The following is a 19,752-nucleotide window of genomic DNA, read 5'->3' as shown; positions in this document are numbered from 1 at the left end:
AACCCGATTTTTGGTTTTTTTGGGTCATTTTTACCTTATAAACCAAGTTTTATCCAATTCTGAGAGTAAAAAATTTTTTCGGTTTTTTCGATTTTTTTGAAGGGGTACCCCTTAAGAAAATTGCAAAAAATTGAGAAAAAAAATATTATTTCCGATTTTGACAAAACTCAGTTTATAAGCTAATTTTGACCCAAAAAATTCAAAAATCACGTTAATTTCACGATTGGGACGGTAGTTTTTGAGATATTGCAAATTCGTCCTACATTTCTGGCCATATTTCCAAAACTACTTATCCGATTATTTAATGAGCCCGATTTTTGGATTTTTTGGGTCATTTTTACCTTATAAACCATGTTTTATCCAATTCTGAGAGTAAAAAATTTTTTCGGTTTTTTCGATTTTTTTGAAGGGGTACCCCTTAAGAAAATGACAAAAAATCGAGAAAAAAATATTATTTCCGATTTTGACAAAACTCAGTTTATAAGCTAATTTTGACCCAAAAAATTCAAAAATCACGTTTCCACATCAAAAATCAACAATTTCCCTACATCACTTAGAATGATTCATTCATGAAATAACAAAAACACTTAGTATCATCAAAATCGCATTATTTTGTAAACATTCTATACATAAAATGTTGTTTTGCAATAATAGTGTGGAACCAACATATATTATTTACAAGTCAATGAATTCTATAAATTATATTTTTTATAAACTTTTTTTCATTATGTATTTTATAATGTGTTGATAAATCAAGGTAAAAATTATTTTGAATTATTAATTTTATAAAATTGAATGTCAAGGACATATTATTAAGGTTGTTTACTCACCATAAATATGAAATTTGTCAACCATACAGCAAAATCCAACCGACCACTATGAAAGATGCTGAAACAAAAGGAAATAGGGTGGGTTACAAAAAGTTTCACAGAAAGCCATTTGAATTATTTTACTGAATATACTTCACGAATTATCTAACAATATAAACATGTTTTATAGTGATAACTATAATAATAATAAGTGACAAGAAGGTTGTTGTTTTATACATTACATAATTCAAGTATATTCCAGCAATATAATACATATGCGGTAGGCATAATTTAACTTTAGCCAAATAGACTTGATGCCTAAGAAATTGGCTAGAGGTTTAAGAAAAACACAATTTTACAACATATTTTTTATTGATTTATAAACGTGCCTATCATGGTTTTTCAATCCAATGGCTATTTATAATTAAATTAATTTTAATCAATTCAAGCCTATACCATTATTTTTGTAGTTAAATCATCTTTCTTCTGATACCAATTTCGAATGGTTTACAGATCGGTGTAGTTCTGTTAATAAAAGTTCTGATTAATACACCGATCTGTTAACCAATCGAAATTGGTGTCAGAAGAAAGATGATTTAACTACAAAAATAATGGTATAGGCTTGAAAAATTGATTAAAATTAATTTAATTATAAATAGCCATTGGATTGAAAAACCATGATAGGCACGTTTATAAATCAATAAAAAATATGTCTCATCTGGTTCTTAGATACGGGTGAAATTCGACCTCATACCGTCTCTTGTACGATTCCTTAATAAGGCTGGTAAACTTACTATTTGCCGTTAGTTAAATTATGCCTTCGACATATATTTATAATATTTATTTCTTCATCCATAATAAGTAATAAATTACTTGTTTCATATTATTAGAATATAAAATATAAAGAATATCAATTATCTGATTTGGATATTACATGTACAGCACCTGTTGTTTTGTAACAGAGATCTATCTAGAGAGTAAGTACTTGGAGCACTCTCCCAATAATATTGGCGCACCTATTTTATTTCACTTCAAATGTAACCGCTTCATTTATATCTATAATAACTATCTATCTGGTGCTGGTATGTTACGTTTTATTTTATTCGATCCATATTTTATTTATGTTTTATTTTAAAATTTATTATTTATTGTATATTTACTTTACAATTAGTTGTTATAATCAAGTTTTCCAAGATTTATATACAATTTTTTCATTTGATCAATTAAGTTTAATTTTTGCTAAAATTATTTTATGTAAATGCATCCTAAATACTCCAGTAAATGAGGAGAAAACGAGACGAAATCGCTAAATTTTTAATCCAATTATACAATGGTGGGGGTTATGTATTTGACCGATATGCATGTATGTTCATCTGTTCGGACCTAGCTTCTAAACTACTTATCAAAATTTGACAAATATGGTACCGTTAGAAGCGTCTTGATCGCCCATTGGTTAAAGGCTATGTACCGTCACATAAAATTGGATGCAGCGCCCTCTAGAGGACATACAGCTATGATAGCACTTTACAAATCTTAATATATATATTTCTTGTGTGCGTGTGTATGTAATTGAACTCCTCCTAGACGGCTGGACCGATTTTGATGAAATTTTTTGTGTGTGTTCGTGGAGATTCGAGAATGGTTTAGATTTACAATTTGGTCCAGTACAACTGTTTTTGAGGGCTCCGTACCAAAAAAATGAAATTTCATTAAATGGTGGGAGCGCATATAAATCATATCACATTATGTATACTATGTGTACTATGTATTTTTAATAGTATTCAGGTATTGTCAATAGGCATTTATTAGAGCCATATGCGAGCGAAGTGAGCTCTACTATCAAAGGTCAGGCCAAAGGTCGAAGGTCAGGCCACTCCAATAAATAGGAGTTAAATTGGGGTTTAGCGGGATGGGTTTAGCGGACAGGCTAAACGTAGTATAGGTATTCCTGAATTGGAGTTACGTTTTTACGGGACAACGTCCGTCGGGGCCGCTAGTATATATATGTTGTTATACTTTCTCACGAAATTATAACCCTAAAATGGTTTAAATGAAATAAAGTTCGAAAACTATAACCCCAACAATTACAGAATTGCGCTCTTTAAAGTATTAAAACAAGAAAATATTTAGTAAAATCTTCATAACAGTCGGAGTACCTCTAAAATTAAACAGTTTTCCAAAGGACGGAAAAGAGATGTAATTACGATTTTACTTATCATAACTATTTCAGATGAAAACATTTTATTTTTTTCATACTTTTAAGAGCGTGACTCTGTAGTCGTCGGGGTATTTTATGACCTATAGCACCAATTTCGATGAAAATTTGTGATCAAGCAAAGTTTACCCTATAGATTAGTTATATAGTGCCGAGTGGTGATTTTGTCTAAGGGTTGGTAATCATCCCGTCTAGTGGGTGGTCAAATATACGTTGAAAATGACAACGGAAAGCGAAGAAGAGAGGCGAATTCGAAAAGTCAATACTTTCCGAGTTATTGGTGATTAAAGTCAAATAACTGAAAAATTTGACGTTTTTTGAATATCTTGACTTTGAATATACAGGAATAACGATAGTCAAACAAAAGAGTATAAGTATAGTAAGATATAATAAAATAGAGATAAGAATAATCTTTCACGAATGGTAAAATCCACTAACAATGTAACGGAATTTTAAACTATAATGTTTATAATGTATAAACAATTATAAACATTAAATATTATAAGCATATTATTATTAACACATTATAATTGTAATTTTAACATTAATAAAATAGATTATAATGATTATGTGAATTTATATAATATAATGTTTATATTAGTATTAAACTACAATAGTTACAGTAAAATCTATGAATGGAAGTTATACTTTAATGAACTAATAGACTCATTATTTTAGACGAAAAAAGTGTAAAATGAGGAATTTTTTTGTACCTCATTCTATTGGAGCAATTTTTTTAAAAACGTCTGGAAGGTGTATAGATCAAAATCTACATCTTACTTGGTGCTGCTAGAAAGTTTGGCCATTGCAAATGGTTAACTAAGCCAATTATCGGAATTGGTTTCTTAGATGATTTTTGAAAATTTTAAAACTTTGAAAATATTTAACAAAATAAGACAGAAAAGTACACGGGGTTTGTCGAGCTCGTTGATAACGATTCCGAAGTCAGAATTGCAATAAACTCCCCCTAATTCGGTCCCTGCTGTTGTAAAACAGCAATATTATGTAAATATTCGAAAATCGATCAAAAAGGTATATTCTTAAAGGTAAATCTGTAACTTGACAGTAGTGTTAAAATATTGAAAAACTGAGGGTTTTGTGGCCCGAGCGTAAAAAAAATTGTTAACGAGAGCGGAATATTGGTGGTAAAATACTTGTTGACTAAATAAAACATAAGCAGAAGTTCGACAGTGGATTTACAACGACGAAAACAAAAGTTTTTATTGATAAATTTTAATTTCTTGGGACGGAAATATTTGAAACTGAATAGGGGCGCAAATATCATTTGTTTAATTAGGTAATTTACAACTCCAATTAGGTACAACTGGTGTTCGTTTGATTGAAACTGTTTCCTATAAATTAATAATTTAACTAACTAATTATTAATTGTACAAATGTTTCTACAAGTGTTTACAAAGTGGTTACACTGTAGTAATAGTATAAAAATACAGTAAACTTCAAGTACCTAACATAATATATGGTTTTTTAAAATAATATAAAATAAAATTGATTTTAATGACTGGTTTTAGAAAAATTATAGTTTGTTAATATAATCTTATTTTATAAAAACGAACTTTTACTCGGAACTTCGTTGGCGTCAAAAACATTATATAGAATTGAGTACTCAATTTATTCCGTGAGATTGCAATATTTAATCGATTTTTTTCTACTTCTTCCGTTGTTTTTACCATGAATAACATGAGTAAATATGACAGTTATGGAAAAAATGGTAACAAATTCTACAAAAATTGATTTCTACATATTTGCTTGAAATACAGTTTTCCATTTTACTCAAACCGTAAAAATTTCCAATTTTATGTTTTCCCCTCTCAAAATTGGTTCAGTAATTATATCTGCAATTAGCATTGATATGAAGAAGTTACAGCACTTCGGTTACCAGGAATCACAAAAATTATGGAAAATTGCGGTAACTGTCACCTTGATTTAACTTTCTTTGTGGGAATAGACACCAACAGGTGGTATTTGTAGCACATAGTACTTCGCTTCCAAAAAAATAAACGTAATTCGAAGTAAGAACGAATGTGGCTATTTTTTCCATCCACTTAAGCTGGATGAGGTTTTACAGACGAGGAGTATTAGGTTAGGTTAGGTTAGGTCATCGGCTGCCCACACAGGACAAAGTTAGGTCATAGGGCCAAATTGTGATACCATTATAATTTCATTTATTAGATCCTCAATTATTTTCAGGGGCTGAGTGAACCTCCTATACCATGCACTACACCCGCCCATCACAAATATTAATTTAATCAATTTTTGTTTTGAAGACGGGAATCGAACCCTCAGCATACCCCGAACGGAATTGGTTACGCTTTAACCAACTGAGCCACTAGGGTCGACGAATAAATAGACAATTCAAATTCGATGAAATCCATCTTTAATGTCGTATGATTTTTCTATGTTAGATTGAGTTAAACTAAGTGTAGTAACTCCGTTACAATCGTTATATAAACTCATAAATTTTAGATAGTAGGTTTTTCAACTCATAATATAATATGACATTAAAATATACAAAACATAAAGTTCGACGGTCAATAGTAACAATTCAATATATGTGGGTATTTGATATTTATTGAAAATTATTCATTTGTATATAATACTGAAAGCAGGATATCACATAACTTGATTGTTTATGGCACATCTATTTATAGAAAATATGAATTTCATTTTCCCCCCACACATAATATTTAAATTCTATAATTAATCGTACTTTAAAAACCTACTTACTTGTTTAACTACTTTATGTTGGAACCAAATAAATATTACAATTCAAATCGAAGAAATTTTTCATTTTAATTTGAATTATCCGAAATTATCCGGTTATTGGTGGATTAAGAAGAATTTAATCATCATGAACGATGTTTATAATTTATGCTTTAATTACTAGGGTATACGTAGACTCAAATGCATGCAGGTAGTCCGAAGACTGACTGCAATGTGGTTTTGTTTTCGAATAAACTAAAACTAACATTTTTTTGCGAAAAATTTGTTCTTCTGGCTGCGTATTTATAAATTAGCCATTGCTTCATTCCTGTTTTAAACATAGTGTATCTTGAATCTAACAACATAATGTACCTTGAATCTACCAATTTATATTTGGCAATAAGTATTTTTTGTGGCACAGAGATACGTAGTAGTATAGAAATGATGTTTTCCATTCGCAAATTTAACTATTCTATTTCAACGAATACTGACATTCTAATTCTACTTCATTTTCCCTGATAAGAAAAATGTCATTTTCATACATTGATGTGTGTGTGTGTGGTTATAACGAAATTGCTTCCAATCGGTACAAAATAAGCATACGTAATTTAGTTCTTAGGTCACCTGTAAATTTTCCGATTTCCTCGATTTTCGATTGGTAATTTGAATACTTACATTGTACCTTATATTAAACCTCAATTGAAAATATAGAGGTGAATTAAAATCGATAAAAATCAATAGAGATCTTGAACTTAAATTACGTTCGAATTGACACAATTTTATTTCACTTTCAAAATTATTTCTTTTTATTCCATCCGAAATATGTTTTGTAAGTTGGAGAGTACACGATGTGCGTATTAGAGTTTGTGTGGCCTAAATATATAATTTATTGAACTGAGACCGTAAAAACAATTAAACATATTTTATGCTATTTTGGTTGATCATTCTGTATATGCAAAAAAGATACATACTTACAGATTTAAGATGATAATCCACCTGCATACAACAACAACAAAAAAACGGTACTTACGGTAGAAGAAGTATCACGTGGTGCATTCAACTTTTGCCGCAATCATCATATAATCAACACAAACCAATCTATATAAATATATACAGGTTGGCCACTATAAAAAACAGACCATATAACACATGCTTACGGTAAAATACACAGTTAATTTAAATGCTTCGTCGCATTTTGAATCAGTAAAGTTTTTAAGTTTGAGTTTTCGTCATTTTTCATAACATAACCTGTTATGAGGATGGTATGTTATTTAGTGTATTTTTAATTAATAAAAACTCTCTTAATTGAACGGTATGATACCCAAATTTTTGTTTTATACAATAATATATTTCGTGTACTATAACATACTAAAAATTCGGATCCTTATCTACTAATTTATTTTTTTCTACTACTGGCGAGTCACCCTCCTTAAAATTTGTCATGGCTAATTGAGAAAAAACTTACTACGCATACTAAGTAAGAAAAGTACATTTCTCACGTGTGTATATCAATAGTACTTTATTGAAGTACCTATTTAATTTCTGGCGGACCACCTTGTTTATAAAATATATTTTTATTATATTTTGTATTTGTGTAAATTGTTTAAATACGAATGAGTATGTGTCTATCTGTCTGTCTGTTTGCCTACATACATAAATACATACATAAATGTTCATTTAAAATATATCTTTTTTTTTTTTGCAATGTTTATATAATGTTTTTGTTGGCAGAACATATAACGGCAAAAAAAAGGTACAAGTATACGAACATCATCATCCATGTCCTCATGATAATGACCTCGATGATTATTTTAAAACTAATTCTGTAAAACATTCAGATAAAACTTCCTTTAATTACTCACATTCAATAATATGTAGTACCTATAAGTTCACTATCCGATCAGAACTACACTAACCAACTGCAAAAACATATCACTTTTTTAATTTTTTCAGGATAATTATGGAGAAATATTTTTATACCATGTATATAAGAAATATACATAGTATATCAATTTTAGTCCCAAGTTTGTAACGCTTAAAAATATTGATGCTACGAAAAAAATTTTGGTATATGTGTTCACAGAATCATATAATTAATCCATTTTCAGTTGTCCGTCCGTCCATCCGTCTGTCTGTCAACTCGATAACTCAAAAACGAAAAATGATATCAAGTTGAAATTTTTACAGCGTACTCAGGACATAAAAAGTGAGGTCGAGTTCGTAAATGAGCAACATAGGTCAATTGGGTCTTGGGTTCGTAAGACCATAATTCAAAGATAGACAATTCCATAATTATATTGTACAAGTAAAATCCTACAACGTTACCTTCGTCATTTTTTTTTAAATTCAGGGAAATCGAGAACGTTTTGAACATCCGTATAGTAATAGATCAATCAACGTTTAAAGTAACTAATTTAATAAAAAAACTAAAATTAAGAAATATATATTTCTTCAACAGGATTTATCAAAATCGCTACCCTCTACTTAGTAGCCAAATCATTTTTTCATAGAAGCTCTGTAAATTAGGGATTACTAGTCTGTCATAAGGCCCCTCTACCTAGTCCCATGAAAAATGAAAATCACAATGACATTTTCTATCACAAATCACTACATAGTATAAAACAAAGTCGCTTTCTCTGTCCCTATGTCCCTTTGTATGCTTAAATCTTTGAAACTACGCAACGGATTTTGATGCGGTTTAATAGATTTTTTAATAGATAGAGTGATTCAAGAGGAAGGTTTATATGTATAATAACATCCATTAAATAGTGGAGAAGTACTGCAATTTTTGAGGTTTCTAAAGTGATGTCGTAAATAATTACATTTTTTCCGCATACATTGCAAACGCAGGCTGAACCCTACGAGTTTTACCAAAATAATGTACTAAATATTGTACACATTGAAAAGGTCTACAGAAAAGTTGCAACCGTGCGAAGCAGGGGCGGGTCGCTAGTGTTTTATAAATTTAGTCCACTATATCTTCCATTTTTTAATCAAATTCATTTTCCATATTCTATATGCGGGATCGTTTTAACAACAAAGTTGATAATATTATATGACAATATTGTAATATGAAAATAAATTAAATCTAACAATAAATATACGATTAGTGTGAGAACTAAAAATAACAACTTTATCGGTACAATCAAATATTTTTAAGGAATAAAAAACAACATATTTCATATTCATATACAAATGAAGAAGCTGTAAGATTCGATAGTTCAAGTAATAGATATTGTCATTGAAAACACTAAACATAGACGGAGTATATGTCGAATCTTTTACTGTTTACGTTATACTCACTTAGGTACTGGGGTCTCTGACATCGCTTGCATGTAGATCACAAGCTTGTGCTGTAATTTTTCGGGTGAAATGATACAATAGGAATCACGTTGAAGAAGATGCTCGCTCCTATATGAAAAAGTCAGTTTAAACACCAAGGGGCCAGTTTTGAACTGTACAGGTGAGAATATGAATATCACACCCTGTTGTGTCTCACCCCTGCACCACCAAATATGTACGGCGTTGCTGAATTCTAACCCTGCACAAGTATTCGAGTAACTTCAAAAGGGGAAGTTAAAAACAATTTTTAATCTCCCTTTAATTTACGTAGCCCTGTGTCTTTATTTCTGTACGGCATTTATGTAATTCGCTTCGAATACTTATGCAGAGTTAGTATCGAGCAACGCCCAACATATTTTGTGGTGCAGGGGCGAGACACCAAGAGGTGTGACATTTATATTTTCACCTGTACTCATCTGTAACGCGCAAAACTGACGCCGTAGTGCTTACTTTCATATAGAGAAGCATCTTTTTCAACATGATTCCTGGTGGGACATTTCACACGAGAAATTTCAGCATAGGTTTGTTTTCTAATAGTCTTATATTACAGTTCTCTAAATATTATAGCCCGTCCATAAGATGAGGCTTTTGCTATTGGTCTAGCGACTCTAATGAACAACATAGCGGCGTAAATAAGAAATCAAGTAGGATGTCAACCAATAATTGAGCTCAAAAAAGATACAGAAGGATGTCTCTCTTACTGCTATGTAACGGCAATCGCATCTATCGAATATTCGGAAAAAAATTTCTATTTAAAATCCGAATTTTACGAGGAATTATTTTTGCCAAGGCTTGTAACTTACTTTGTTGAAATAGAATAAAGATCGATTATATTCCTATTGACTATGTTAAATTAGGAAAGAAAAAGGAAGATTTGTTATTCTATGTTCTAAATTCTATCAATTTTGGATAAAAGGCTTGTTTTTTTATATGAAGTTGGACTAAGACTAAATCAATTCTAAAAGTTTTAGAGGGGGTTGCCCGATTATTTAAATAAATAAATGACTTCAAAATTAGTCATATTTAAGATTGATCTTATGGGAAAACGACAGATGGATGATATGTTTTCATAGAACCCTAAATCTAAAATTGTCTTGGCGCTGGTACTAACTACTTAAATGTATTTTATCATCTAAAAATATTTCTATATTTTATTATCGCTTGTTTTTTACAAACGGGCTCATAATTATGAAAATTAAGAATAAATTATACAATAAAAAAGTAATAGGATACCGTTATAAAATGACGGTTTTGTATTTATTTTTATATATGCGGTATGTGATTTTCGTAAATGCATAATAAATAATTGTTATTAGGTTAGGTTATATTGGCTGTCCACGGCAGACATACTTAGGTCATAGCGTCCATTGTGATACCATATATGTGTTTTACCACCTCTTCCACGGATAATTTCATTTATCAGCTTCTCAATTATTTTAAAGACTGAGTGCACCATGCACTAAAATTAATTTTTTGTTGTGGCGGCGGGAATCGATCGTGTTACCCCAAGCATAGCGCCATTAGTTTTAGTTACCTAACTTTAATGACGGATAAGGTACAGCAATGTTAATTATATTAATGAGTTTTAAGGGCGTATTAAGTTTTACGAGTTCTAATTGATTACTAGTAAAGCAAGATTACTCCTATTAATTTTTCAACTACCTTATATGCCTTGGGTCAGTCCAATTGAGTTTTTCTTGTGAAGAAGGTGGTCACAGATTGCCCTGTCCTGAACTCTCCCTTGAATATTAAAATCAAACTTGTAATTTTGTAGGAAATGTAATATAATGGCAAACTATAAACAGTTTTTAAAAAAATAAGTTTAATACAACGAATAAAACGTAATGCAAATATATTAAAATAATTACACAATATTTTTGTAACATGGGTCCCTGGTGAGATGTCGTTAACACGTATGTTTACTTTTTCATCTGTATCTCTTATCTGATTCAAAACGAAAAAAATAACAAACATTATATTCAATAATTAATCTCATTTATCAATATTACTATATTGGGTGAGGCATTTTTTAGTTTAGTTTTTAAAATGAATATCTATTAAATATTTACAAACACAAAAAATATTTCCCGAACATTTGTACTATATTTACAAAAATAAACCTTCCATTGGGATGGATATCCTGGGCACTAGGAATTTGGTACCCGACTCTATCGCAATATTCGTGTTCAACGACCCCAAAAACCCCCGGGTAACGAGTAAATGAAATTTAATAATATCTACTGAGTATCATTGGTTACTGGTTATCGAATGATAGTCAGTGAATGAACAAATTTATCAATTTTTGTCATACCCCTATCTCCCAAATTAAACCTCAGATCCAAATTTGGAAAATAGTTTTTTTATTGCTCTTGATGAGCTTATTTTGGGAAGTTAAGTTTATGCAGTCAATAACAGAACACGTTGTACATTAAATCTTTTTTTAGCATTTATGTCATAATTGCATTGCCAGTGCCTCGATCTTCATTCACTAAATATAAATAGAAATTTATTAATTTAGAAATACTATCAGATAAGTCAGAAAAAAATCCAAAATTCTATCCTATTAGAAAATTTTGTAATTTTGCTGTACTAATTGCATATTGGCTTAAGAATAAAATATTTCTAAATTTCTGCAAGATATTTGTTTATAGAATTTCTGTTATATAAAATTTCTGAACACTAATACTTTTATCGAGAGTACTACCTTAGATTGTTTAAATTATATTATTTTTTTTTAGACTTTACAAACATATTAAAATAAAATGAATTATAGTATTTTAATCTAATTGTATGTTTTAAAGTGTTATGAATGTTTATTGTTAGTTAAATTGTAGTGTGATAATAATATTAAAATAAGCAATTATCTACACGCCAACAAACTATTATTATCCAACTATAGTTAGTATTAGATATCTGTTTATATTCATTCTATTTTAACCATGGAAGTAAGAATTTAATATTAAGGCAGGAGCATTAATATTAAATTTGAAAACATTACATTACAGTTTGCCCTTCAAAAATTTAACCTGTCTATCCGTGCAAAATTAATGGATCTCGATCGAAAAAAGCTTTTTTTTTGCAAGTTTTTGAATCAATACTAAATATTTTTATCATCCCTGTCAAAATTTAAAAACCATATGCGAAGAGAAACATTAATTTTACAAGGAATCCAACTCATTATAAAGGAATTAAATTCAAGGGTCCAAAAATTGCATAGGGGTCTTATAAGCGCCTTTATTTTATCCAAATAAATCCTTTTTTAGTTTATTTGAAAGTGTGCCTTTTTAAAGCTAGAAAACTATACCTGGTATAGCTGAAAAACTTTGTTTTCAAGTTTTCTGAGCGCGAATATCATATCATATTTGACCAGTGCTCTTCTCAGAGCTTGAAAATTTGAAATCTTTTTTTCGAATTAAAATGAAACGAATTTTGGACAAGGAGGGAGTTGATTGTTTTATAGAATAAAAAATCTAACATAAAAATTAAATTTACCATAAATCCATCGTTGTATTACTTGTGAGTTATAGTTGTTAAATCCCCGTATTTCTACGCCCATGAAGGTAAACTATTGAATGTGTAATATTTTGTAAATTTTGTACTCTTAGTAAGAATCGATTATCCCTATAATCTAGTCTACGTACATTTTTCGGGCCAAAGCCAAAGTACAGCAAACCAATACATGTAAAAATCGGAAATTTTCCATAGAATTCAATGCACAATTTTTTTACAAACTCACATTAGGGTACCACATAGAAAATTGTGCTCAAAATAGGTCAAGAACGGTTTAATTTTTTTTAAATTGGCTTTACATCAAAAAAAGTTTCGTACAAAAGTTGTATAACTATTTATTTCGCATCGATGTAGTCCAGTTGCGAAAAAATTGTTAGCAAATAATTTATTGCAAAAAACCATTAAAAATTGCAAAATTTGTTTGAAATTCCCGAATTTCTTGTAAAAAATTTGTTTAACGAAACTCTTGCATTTTTCTGAACTTGTCTGTGCTTTAAATTCTCTTCAATAGTTGCCATAATATGTGCAGGTATTGCGCACTTGACTAATTGATCTGTAATATGCGAAAAATCGGTTTTAGCAAAATAACAATTCGCTTTTGGAGTTAAGTTACAGAAAACGAATTTCAAAATTTTAACTTTAGGTCTGCTTAATCTTGCAAACGAGAGACTTGGTATCTAGGCAAGTTGAGCTTAATCGAATTATTTTGAATAGTTTTATATCTGGTAGAATATTCAGCTTGGTAAACTGCATGGAAAACGCTCAAGAGGCAGAAAAAAAATATCTTGGCGGGATTATTTTAAAATGTAGCAATTTGACATTTGTGAAGTTTGTTCGGGCCGTCCAAGAACGAGTAAAATGGAAAAAACATGACCTCCAACGTCCCATAGGGATATGGAACAATATATATATATAGGAGTGTTGTAGAGTGTTGTACCTTTCTGAGACACTCTGTACAATCATTAAATATTATACAATGTTACCATGTAGCTTGTATATGGACGTTACGTGGGACTCAGATTTGAAAAATAGTACAGATACAACATGTGGGTGGAAAGACCCAGGTGTATAGCATCGATCTTAACAACGACCAACATTTTTTATCCGTTACCATATAAGAATTTTTTTATCTTGTCGTAAGACTATATTAATTGACCACATAATATGCCAATTAAATTATATTATTCTCAAATGAAGTAGTCTATGTATGTATACTTAATTCCGTAAAAATCGCCACAGTTAAAACATTCTAAGCGTACTCATCATATGTTATGTTATAATAGTAACACTTAGAATGTTTTAAAACGAGCATTTTTTTTGACATAGAGTATATGTATTTATACTGTTATTGTTAGTTATGTAGGTATCTACTTACTGATTAGTATAATAATCTATATACATTAATTAATTAATTACAATTCTTGCATTCATTATATTAAACAATAATAAATAATTGTAATTTACTTACACCAGGAAGTTAGTTTAATTATTAAATGTTAGTATGAATAGGTTTTTAGTCATATTTCCCTTGAAATTATAGACTTATGCACTGCCTTAAAAGTTACCCGGTAGGAATAAAGGGGTAGCTTCGACACTCGAGCTACAGTAAAAATTTCAAATCTCTTTATTACAATGGAACCTCGGTTATCCGGCAAACGTTTTGCAGGGCAGTGTCGAACTATCAAATTTGTCGGACCCCCTATAGTCCAAAATTTTTTACAAAAGAGTAAATTGAAAAAAAAATGAAATCCGGCAAAGCACAAACCCAACGATAAAATTCTATATGGTAGATATAAAATTCTAGCCAGATTACCGGGGTTCAACGGTACTTAAATTATATTTATCAATTACAAAAAGGCAGACAAAAAGAATCTTCGTCGTATTTACCGTTTAGACACCCCAGAATGCCTTTTGGGGTCCTCCACCAAGACAATTTTGAAGACGATGTCACACAAGAAGTGATTCTTTTTCGAGCAATTTTAACCACAATTAATATCGAAAAAAAGCTAAATTATTAAGAAATTTTATTAAAATTATTATTGGTTATGATGACAAAAAAAAATTTACAAGCGAAAGATCGTTTTAAAAATTTAAATTGATAAAAACTAGCTTTGATTTGCTCTTGGTTGCTCTAAGGTCAGCCAAACTCTATAATGATAGTGAGTATTGAAAAAGATCTTTTAAAAAACCTGGACTATGTTGTAAACATGGACGAATTTTAAAACATAAAACACAAAGTTCGCATTTGAATTAAGAAAAAACTAATTAAGAAATAATCTAACATCTGATAACTGATATAATAATCGTTAAATATATATATTATAATCGTGAAATTTGACGCCAGTACGACTGAACAGATCTCGATAAAATTTGGCACAGAGATAGATTGTTATAGTCTGGAATAGCTCATAGGCTACATTTTATCCCGGTAAAATCTATGGTTCCTACGGGATAACATATAGGAACCATGTTTTCAAAGAGTTTTGTAAAAGTTCGTGAAATATGTTTCAGCGCATTTGTCTTTTTAATTTACAAAATCTTTCCTTTCTAAAGTTATAAGGATTTCAATACTCTTAAGTGGGCCTCCAGCAATCTGCTAAAAATCCGCCTACCGGCAACCACAGTTCTCAATTCGGCACTTCTTGCAAATTTCACTGCATTATAGGCTTACGATCTCAAATAAATGAATTAATGAATGAATATCAATAAATATATAAATAATGTTTTAAAATAGAATTATATTGTCCTATGTTTCGTATTTATTGTGATTATAATCAGTTCCACTCAATCAACCATATTATGTGATCACATGGCTAATGTTAGCCGTACAATTATATTATTATTATATTATATAACCAATGCGTATATATTATGTATCATATAGGAAGATATTTATAAATAATTGGAATAAATATACTACATATTTTTTATTCTATGAAACACTATAAAATATATTTCAAAGTCCGAAACTTTAAACTCAATTTAAACATGTGATAAATAAATTGAGTCTGGTTCGACCTTCGAGGTCTGCACAAAAAACTTTCCAGTATAATGAAAAGTTATAAAAAGGATCTATATCTAAGATATCTAAAGGATCTATATTCATTATCTCCACAGATAAATGGTGTTTTATCCACTTTTCAGATTCTCTCTATTAATTCTTCTACTAATTCTGCTGAAAACTCTTTCAGTGCTTTAATGCGCGATTACGTGTCGAATGAGCTCCATCATGTGTTAATGTCATAACTGGTTCGCGAGATAATCGAGGAGAAAGAATCCGAGCGAACATACGCATATACGTACACACACATACACACAGACATCACATTGAAAAGGTTTGATTCAGATATAAAGGCCTTGAAATCGCGTAAATATGTAAAACTGGGGATTTTCAAAATCGGTCCCATTACGGTGGGTCTCTCCTTATTTAGGGCCTATATTGGGTGAAGGTAGTAAGGAACGTCCTAGGAACCCCTTTATCTTAATCTGACGCGCTCGTTACTACAAAAATCCCCTACTATAGCGTGTTATAGGTGCATGTTGCCAGACGAATTTTTCAGATAATTAATCAATAATTTCTGGCTTTTGTTGTATCTAATAAAATATACAATAAATTTAATATGTATACAGATAGTTACAATGTTAGCAAAATTATTTACATATTATATTAAAAATTATTTATATTTGGGTGGTCGTAAAAACAAACCTTGGTTGCATTTCACGTCATACTTAAGATTATCACTTGATTCTATCTCTTAAAAGTTGAATTCAAGCAAATCCTAGTATTGTTATTATCAATTAATATTGTAACTTTTATCATCTATTAAAATAAACTTTTTATAGTTATCAAACTAACTGTAGCTTTAATACAACAAGTGAAAACAAATAATTGAGTTAGTAATCAAGTTAATTGTTGAAATACCATGTATAGACAGATATCCCCACAGATAATCCATACTATACAATTGCGCCTAATTTGGACTCTCACGGGTAAACACTGATGTTTACGAAAAAATGTTTCGAACAAAAGTTGTTTACTTTATAAGGAACATTTTTTACATTGAAACTTTTTTTCTATCTCTAATGGTTTACAAGATGGGTCCTATGGACGCAAGGCTCAATTGACCTATGTTGCTCATTTACGAACTTGTCCTCACTTTTTACGTCCTAAGCACACTATAAAGATTTCAGTTTGATATCTCTTTTCGTTTTTGAGTTATCATGATGACAGGCGGACAGACAACACACGACAGACAGGCGACAGACAGACAGACAGACAATCGGAAATGGACTTATTAGGTGATTTTATGATCACCTATACCAAAATTAATAGGTATATATATGGTAGTGACTTGTAAATCTATTAAGTATAGAACAGAACTAGCGTCCTGGAATGAATTTATCAACTTTCATATAAAAAATATTTTCCATTTAAAAAAAAATATAGGCAATATTATCATATTAGGGATAGAACTTTTGTTTAGAAACACATAATACTTCAAAAGAAAAAGTTCTTACAAACCCTATTTAAATAAATAGCTAATTATTAAACATAAAATATTATACCATATAATTTTTATAAATAAAATTCAAAATTTGCCTATCTACCTAACGTAATTTAAGTATAGTGTGAAGTAATAAATATTTCTACGCAGTGGCGCCTATTTTGGTTCCACTCTATTTATCGAATAGAATGTATTATACAGATATGTAGTTATGAAAGATGTATAGCGATTTAGAAGATTTATGCAGATCAAATATATACTATTCGACTCATCTTTCAAAACACCATTTAAATTTAATATGTATGTATATCTGTAAGAAAAAAAATAAATATACACATTCATCCTATATATAAATGTTAAATAAAATTTACCTACGCAAAATCTGCATAAGATTAAGAAACAAATGAAGAACGTAAGCAGGTGTGTGTTGTGATTGGTGCAACATGTTAAGTTTATCGTGCAGCGAAACCAATTAATTATTTTGCAAAAAAAAAAACAACGGACAGACGTTTCTGTATATAATACACATTTATATTTATATATGTTACATACTAAGACGATGTAATTATATAGGATGTCCTATAACTATCGTCATTTATGTAATAATATTGCCTATATTTTTTAATAAATGGAAATTGTTTTTAACCCCCGATCCAAAAAAGAGAGTGTTAGTTATAAGTTTGACCGCTATGTGTGTCTATCTATCTGTCTATTGTTCGTGTGAACGGTAATTTAATGGAAAGTGTTCTTAGATATGTATCAAGTGCGAGTTTAAGGTTTCGTAACCGAAAAATTTGTATCGCCATAGAGATTATATATAAAACTTTGTATTGCTAAAAGATGATGGACAACCTTTGAATGCAATCTTTGATTGCTTATAACTTCTTCGTTTTTTAATCAATTTTAATTTCATTTTCAAATTTTGTTATGGTATCAAAATGTTATGGGTATAATATGGCCAATTCGACATCAGGATTATCCCCTAATTTTAAAGGAAAGTCATCTTTTTGTGTTTGGTCCCGATGTACCATTAACAAAATAAAGAAAAATTTACTGCATTGTATCTATTTTTCATCATTTTTGTCAGTAAAATATTTTAGCAGAATTTTTTATCGAAAAATTTTAAATATTGAATTCATATGTATTCATATCTCTTCGAATTAAAAAATTATTGAACACCCGTTATTTAAACACATATATATTTCTTCGAACTGGTTTTTGGCAGTCGCACATACAAATGTATACTCAATAATATACTATTATAAGAACCACAAAGTATAGTAGCTTGTATTTTGATTTCGTTTTGTTTTATTTCTTACTCTCTATAAACAGACTAAAATAACGTTATATACAATACTAGCTGTTACACATCCGATTCTCTATACAATTACAAATGTTTTGGTCTTATTCGAATTATTCCAGATTTTACTGTTTTTATAGAGAAGACAAATGCTAAATTATTTCAATTCTTCCCTCCCCTCTCCCCTATACTTATTTCTTCGGTGGCCAATCACATTTTAATTGTGTGGTAAGTGACATCGTTACTCTTACAGATCTCAAAAACAGCTTTGATATTTTTTTATTCCTGAAATTCCTATTTTCATGTCTTCATACAAAACAATCGATATCCTAAGATCTACCCTTTCTTTTACTTGTCTCTTTTTAAGGTTCCGTTATTAAAGATGAAAAATGATGATTATAGAATCACTTCTGTATCTGATACTCTGCCTGCCCGGCTGCCAAGGCCTACTTTCTTCGAATCTACTTTACGAAATAGAAGTGGTAATTTATTAGTGATATGGAGTTGAAATTTGAATAGTTATATAATGTCTTAATCAAGGTTTACAGGAAAACTCAAACGAAAATTGTATTATCTTGTTAAGGATTAATTTTGGGTGTAATTTTTAAGGCGGGTAAATCTTTTCGAAGTATATCATGAAACATTTTAGCTGAAAGAGCTAATTCAAAACACAAATATACTTCTTTTATGATTTTAAAATACCAATACAGTTCGAAAATTTTTTCTTTGCGGAGATTTCTTTTTAAATAATGGCAAGTAAAAGTGTAATAAAAATTTGTTTTTTAGTGAAAACATTAGTTGCCGTGCTAAATCCGATCGTGAACTCTAAATAGAACTTTGGAGATATTCAACTCTAAATATGGAAAAACCCTTTTGCCTTTTGTTTCACGCCGTATTATAACGGGAAGTAATTTTTTTTCCACATGCATCCTTCTGTTAAAACCATTTTAAATTTTTTAAATGTACTTTTTAATCTTTTTAATGCGTAAATTATATTTTGGGATAAAATTATTTCCCGATTGTAACATGATTTCGAATATTTGAATTACAACCATTCAATTGTTCCCTAGTTGATAGCTAACTTAAACCACAAAATTTGGTGAAATAATAATTTAAAAAAAAAAATTTTTTTTTAATGCTTTATAGTAATGTTCATAAATTATTATAAATTCAATAAAATTTCTGGTACATGATTATATTGTAAAACTTAAAACGTTAAATCACAAAACTTGCAATGCAAGTATGTATTTTAAAATTAAACAAAAAAAGATGACCATTGATAAAGAATTAATAAAATTTTATGATTATAATTATTTTGATAATATCATAATAATACGATGGTTCTCTATG

At 29.7% G+C, this 19,752-nt stretch overlaps 1 protein-coding gene across 3 annotated transcripts in view; it reads right to left on the bottom strand.

The window, feature by feature from the left end:
• The window catches only part of LOC123297923 (leucine zipper putative tumor suppressor 2 homolog), a 167,003-nt gene that overhangs the window by 39,652 nt on the left and 107,599 nt on the right, over window positions 1–19,752 (bottom strand). For all 3 annotated transcript variants that reach the window (XM_044879755.1, XM_044879756.1, XM_044879757.1), the window contains one exon: window positions 831–888. The gene's annotated coding sequence lies outside the window, so the exon portion shown is untranslated. The remainder of the gene's footprint in view (window positions 1–830; window positions 889–19,752) is intronic.

The sequence above is a fragment of the Chrysoperla carnea genome, chromosome 4 (assembly GCF_905475395.1).
Source record: "Chrysoperla carnea chromosome 4, inChrCarn1.1, whole genome shotgun sequence".
Lineage (NCBI taxonomy): Eukaryota > Metazoa > Arthropoda > Insecta > Neuroptera > Chrysopidae > Chrysoperla > Chrysoperla carnea.
Note: the sequence above shows the minus strand (reverse complement) of the source record. Positions and strands in the feature narration are given on the sequence as shown.